The sequence below is a fragment of the Rhinichthys klamathensis genome, unplaced genomic scaffold, assembly GCF_029890125.1.
Source record: "Rhinichthys klamathensis goyatoka isolate OS25496 unplaced genomic scaffold, OSU_Roscu_1.1 h1tg000124l_1, whole genome shotgun sequence".
NCBI lineage: Eukaryota > Metazoa > Chordata > Actinopteri > Cypriniformes > Leuciscidae > Rhinichthys > Rhinichthys klamathensis.
The window spans coordinates 1,019,584-1,025,583 of record NW_026606661.1 but is presented as its reverse complement, the minus strand read 5'-3'; positions in this window follow the sequence as shown (position 1 = coordinate 1,025,583).

Genomic DNA, 6,000 nt, shown 5'->3' with positions numbered 1-6,000 from the left:
CAACTTAAACTTATTTCTGTAATGACAACTCTCTGACTGTTTGGCATGCTGGATATCTGGTAATAAGAGTTCTACCAGAAAGACTCGGGAGATAAATTGAATGGCTATATACATTTATTGACAGCTCAGCAAGCATAAATTTATGAGTTCTTTGGCGTAGGCCCCGTCCTTAGCAAGCAAAGCGAGGTTAGCCGAATCTGCATGTCCCGCCTGAGATGAAGGCGGGGGCGCAGCCGACCCCCCGGAGGTAAGGAAGGGACCATCCTGGTGGTGGTGATGGAGAGGATGGAGGGGAAGGTACCGTCTTGGTGGTGGTTGGGGAGGAAGGAGGTGAATGGCAGCGTCAGCATCTGCGAACTCAGACAAGTGTAAGTACCAATCTTATATACTGTGACTGTTAACACCTGATTGGATAGGGATGAGGTAATACATGGCGCGCTGATTGAGTCTTCCTGACAGAACTTAAGCTAAAGCTTCCATATCTGCTACATTCACATGTCTGTCCTGTCTTGTGATGCACATGGGTGTTGTTATGTTGAGCCATGTGCTCTTTGTCATTGTCTGATCCCTCCCCCTCGTTACCTGATTATTGTTTGAGTTTTCCCACCTGTCCCCTCTTGATTTGTTCCCTTCTTAAGTCTCCTCTTGTTTGCAGTCCTTGTCGGATCGTTGTCTAATGTCTCCCGTTCCCTGTGATCCTCTGTTCAGGTTGTTGTTTTATTGTTATTCATTGTGTTTTTCCCCCTTGTGGGTTTTTGGTTTGTGTTTGTTTATTTTATATTAAACTTTATTTTCTCCTGCACTTGAGTCCTCACACCTTGTTGTCTTACCCATTCCGTGACATAACGATCCGACCAACATGAGGACTCAGCGGCGAAGAGGGGCCAAGCCAGAGACGGTTCATGTTTCGTCTGCCCAGCCAGAGACTGTTCACGTCACGTCTGCCCAGCCAGAGACTGTTCACGTCACGTCTGCCCAGCCAGAGACCGTTCACGTCACGTCTGCCCAGCCAGAGACTGTTCACGTCACGTCTGCCCAGCCAGAGACTGTTCACGTCACGTCTGCCCAGCCAGAGACTGTTCACGTCACGTCTGCCCAGCCAGAGACTGTTCACGTCACGTCTGCCCAGCCAGAGACTGTTCACGTTCCGTCTGCCCAGCCAGAGACTGTTCACGTCACGTCTGCCCAGCCAGAGACTGTTCACGTTCCGTCTGCCCAGCCAGAGACTATTCACGTTCCGTCTGCCCAGCCAGAGACTCTTCACGTTCCGTCTGTCTAGCCAGAGACTGTTCACATCACGTCTGCCCAGCCAGAGACTGTTCACGTCCCGTCTGTCCAGTCTGAGACCGATCAGGAGATGCCCATTTGTGTGGCCGCCAAGGCTATGCTGGACTATCTGGAGCGTCTGGCTCGGATCCTGGACATGCCGGTGGATGCTCCGGGGCCGAAGGCAGAGCCAGTGTCTGCTGTTCCTGAGCCAGTGTCTGCTGTTCCTGAGCCGGAGCCAGTGTCTGCTGTTCCTGAGCCGGAGCCAGTGTCTGCTGTTCCTGAGCCGGAGCCAGTGTCTGCTGTTCCTGAGCCGGAGCCAGTGTCTGCTGTTCCTGAGCCGGAGCCAGTGTCTGCTGTTCCTGAGCCGGAGCCAGTGTCTGCTGTTCCTGAGCCGGAGCCAGTGTCTGCTGTTCCTGAGCCGGAGCCAGTGTCTGCTGTTCCTGAGCCGTAGCCAGTGTCTGCTGTTCCTGAGCCGGAGCCAGAGCCAGTGCCTGCTGTTCCTGAGCCGGAGCCAGAGCCAGTGCCTGCTGTTCCTGAGCCGGAGGCAGAGCCAGTGCCTGCTGTTCCTGAGCCGGAGGCAGAGCCAGTGCCTGCTGTTCCTGAGCCAGAGCCCGGAGCCAGTGCCTGCTGTTCCTGAGCCGGAGGTCGGAGCCACTGCCTGCTGTTCCTGAGCCGGAGGCGGAGCCAGTGCCTGCTGTTCCTGAGCCGGAGGCGGAGCCAGTGCCTGCTGTTCCTGAGCCGGAGGCGGAGCCAGTGCCTGCTGTTCCTGAGCCGGAGGCGGAGCCAGTGCCTGCTGTTCCTGAGCCAGAGGCGGAGCCAGTGCCTGCTGTTCCTGAGCCGGAGGCGGAGCCAGTGCCTGCTGTTCCTGAGCCGGAGGCGGAGCCAGTGCCTGCTGTTCCTGAGCCGGAGGCGGAGCCAGTGCCTGCTGTTCCTGAGCCGGAGGCGGAGCCAGTGCCTGCTGTTCCTGAGCCGGAGGCGGAGCCAGTGCCTGCTGTTCCTGAGCCGGAGGCGGAGCCAGTGCCTGCTGTTCCTGAGCCGGAGGCAGAGCCAGTGCCTGCTGTTCCTGAGCCGGAGGCAGAGCCAGTGCCTGCTGTTCCTGAGCCGGAGGCAGAGCCAGTGCCTGCTGTTCCTGAGCCGGAGGTCGGAGCCAGTGCCTGCTGTTCCTGAGCCGGAGGCAGAGCCAGTGCCTGCTGTTCCTGAGCTGGAGGCAGAGCCAGTGCCTGCTGTTCCTGAGCCGGAGGCAGAGCCAGTGCCTGTTCCAGAGCTGGAGCCAATGGCTGTTCCAGACCCAGTGTTTGTTTCTGTGTTTGTGTCTGTCCTTGTGACCATTTCTGTTCTAGTGACTGTTCCTGAGCCGGTGTTTGCAGTTCCTGAGCCGGTGGCTGCTGCTCCAGAGCCGGAGGCAGAGCCAGTGCCTGTTCCAGAGCCAGTGCCTGTTCCAGGGCCGGAGGCAGAGCCAGTGCCTGTTCCAGTGCCTGTTCCAGAGCCTGTTCCAGTGCCTGTTCCAGGGCCGGAGGCAGAGCCAATGCCTGTTCCAGGGCCGGAGGCAGAGCCAATGCCTGTTCCAGGGCCGGAGGCAGAGCCTGGTCCGGTGTCGTCTCCGCCCTGGCCGCCCGATGGACTCTGTGTTTCCCCCTGGCTGCCCGATGGACTCTGTGTTTCGCCCTGGCCGCCCGATGGACTCTGTGTTTCGCCCTGGCCGCCCGATGGACTCTGTGTTTCGCCCGATGGACTCTGTGTTTCGCCCTGGTCTGTCCCTTCCGTCCCGCCCTGGTCTGATGGAGCGTCTGGTAGCCGCTCCGTAGGGAGGGGGTTATGTCACATGTCTGTCCTGTCTTGTGATGCACATGGGTGTTGTTATGTTGAGCCATGTGCTCTTGTCATTGTCTGATCCCTCCCCCTCGTTACCTGATTATTGTTTGAGTTTTCCCACCTGTTCCCTCTTGATTTGTTCCCTTCTTAAGTCTCCTCTTGTTTGCAGTCCTTGTCGGATCGTTGTCTAATGTCTCCCGTTCCCCGTGATCCTCTGTTCAGGTTGTTGTTGTTTTATTGTTATTCATTGTGTTTTTCCCCCTTGTGGGTTTTTGGTTTGTGTTTGTTTATTTTATATTAAACTTTATTTTCTCCTGCATTTGAGTCCTTACACCTTGTTGTCTTACCCATTCCGTGACAGCTACACTACTGCTGCAGAGTAATACGGTAATTGGTATTGCTGAAACACACACGACACGCTTTTCTATGCATTTGCTAGGGTGTTCTGGGTGATTGCTAGATGGATGCTTACTGCTTTTTATGCTTTAAAATAAAATTTTTGTGGTGTTTACATGTGCAACAATGATGCAAAATATTGCTATGCTATACAGGTGTTCTGGATGTTTTTAGCATGTTGCTATGTGGTTGCTAAGATGTTCTGTGTGGTTGCTTACTGACAAAAAAAAAATTATATATAAAAAAAATATTCTTTATAATATTCTGGTGCGCTGATATGTCACAAGCCACTCCTTCAGTGTTAATTTAGGGGATTTTTTGGCCCATGTTTTTTATTGTGTAACTTGTTGAAAATAAGTTTCTACCTAATCAGATAGACAATAAAATAGAGGGAAAATCTTAGATCTCCTTAGACTTAAAGAGGGATCTGAGTCGAAATATATCAGAGACTTACACCCAGTTACATCAAAGCAACCACATAACAACATACTAAAAACACTTAGAACACCACAGGAATTGCATGGTAACAACCTAGCAACCATTCTTAACACCCTAACGTCATGATGCTGTGTTTTACATGGGTAAGTACTAACATTGTCTTCAGAAATCAGCCTTTTTTGTGCTTTCCTCCCTTCTTTCGCATCCTCAGCGATCACTACCCCCAAACTAAACCCGTAAACCATCGGTCTCACCTTTAATATCCAATTACAAATCACTGCGTGGGCATAACATGTAGAGACAATATACTGGGGACCATTCTTATTGATTTTTGTCTCTTTTCTTTAATTAGCTGTGCAGCTTAAATTGTGATTTCATCTGCCCTGTGGTCTAACCGTATTGATTGCATGTACTTTCCCCTAAAACAACTGTCCTCCGTATAGTATTCATAAATGTTTCCCTCTCCCAAGCCCATGGCTTACTAACTGCTATGATTCTGTCTGATAGGTGGAGCTAGCTCTCGACTGAGATGTGGCAAAATCTCATCCCTCGGGAGAAAAAATCTATTACCATGTTTTGAGTCACCAGTGGGATTTAGGGGCCAAACAGCAAAACTGTTGTGTTTTCTCATCTCTGAATTTCATCATGGGAATTGAGCAAACATGTCAATGAAATGCCTGAGGGGCCATGTTGAATTTTTGATGAAGCGAGACCTCTTTTGAAGAATAGCAACAGCATCCCAGTGTTCATTTGCTGTGGTTACATTCACCCGACAATAAGTTCAGATGTACAAGATCAATCTGGGAGGTTTTCCTTTTTCGAAGCATGTAGCCTCTTTTGTGTTCCGCCGACATCAGATATGGAGATGGAAGCCTCTCTTCGGCACATCAGGGTAAGAAATGAAAGTCATTATTTGCATGAACACACTGTCATTGTGCAGCAATCATCCACTGAGAAATGTAATTATGCCACGTTTAAATCTCGCAGAGCGGCGGTGGAGAGCACAGGAGACAACTTCAAACGTTATGCTTGCATGAGCTGTAAAGAAAAATTATTTGCATTATATTATACAGCAGGAGTACTTTTTTATGACTTATCAAAGTCATATTTTCGGAGACATTTTCCATCTCTCAAGCTGCCCGCCTTTATCCTCTTCATTGCTTCATTACCATTTAATGATTCTTTGAAAGCATATAATTAAGTTCTTCATCAACACCATGGATCTCTCCAGGGCCTGCACATCCTTTGTCCACTATGGAATTGGAAAATGCCTTTCCACGTTGCTATCCGCACATTTTAATTACATGCTCACCACCAGTTATGGCCTCTGCTTCAGCTCAATGATGAGCTCGCCCAATAGGACTCGGGCTGACAAAATCCACATCTTCCAGTGACATTTACTTGGGTTACGGAGGGGGGAGGATTACAGGAAGCAGCATATGAAATCGTGATAAAGGTATTATGTGGTTATTAAGGAAACCTCTAGTCAATGGCTCGCCACATGAGAATCTCATAATCTGGTTGTAATCAGATGAGTATGCTGGAGCAAAAGGACATTACATGCTGTTTCAACAGGAAGATAATGTGAGATGATTATGTATGATTATGTATAAAAATGATCTTATTGGTGTGTAAACTTTCATTTTCAGTAAACATGGACGTATACTTTGAGGTAGATTGTTTGACCATATGTGAATTTTTTTAAAGATAAAAATAGAAAATTGTTTTATTTTTATTTTTTTCTACACAGGTAATGGAAGATTTGACATCCACCCTGGACACCAACATGCTTTTAGCCTAATGAATCAAAAATCCACCCTTGATGTACCACATACTCAGAGGGAATGAAAGAGACCATAGGTCTACTTAAAACCCTTCAAAGGTTCCTAATAGCGGATGAAGACAACAGTCTATAATCCCTTTAGCAAATAAGTGCTGCTGATTAAGAGCCAAAGATAATATGTTAATTATATTTGGAAAAACATAACATTCAGTCCTGTGTTTTTGGACTATTGGATTTATAGATACTGGAGATCTATCTGTCTATCTGTGTGTATGTATGTGTGTGCATGTTGGTAATAAGTA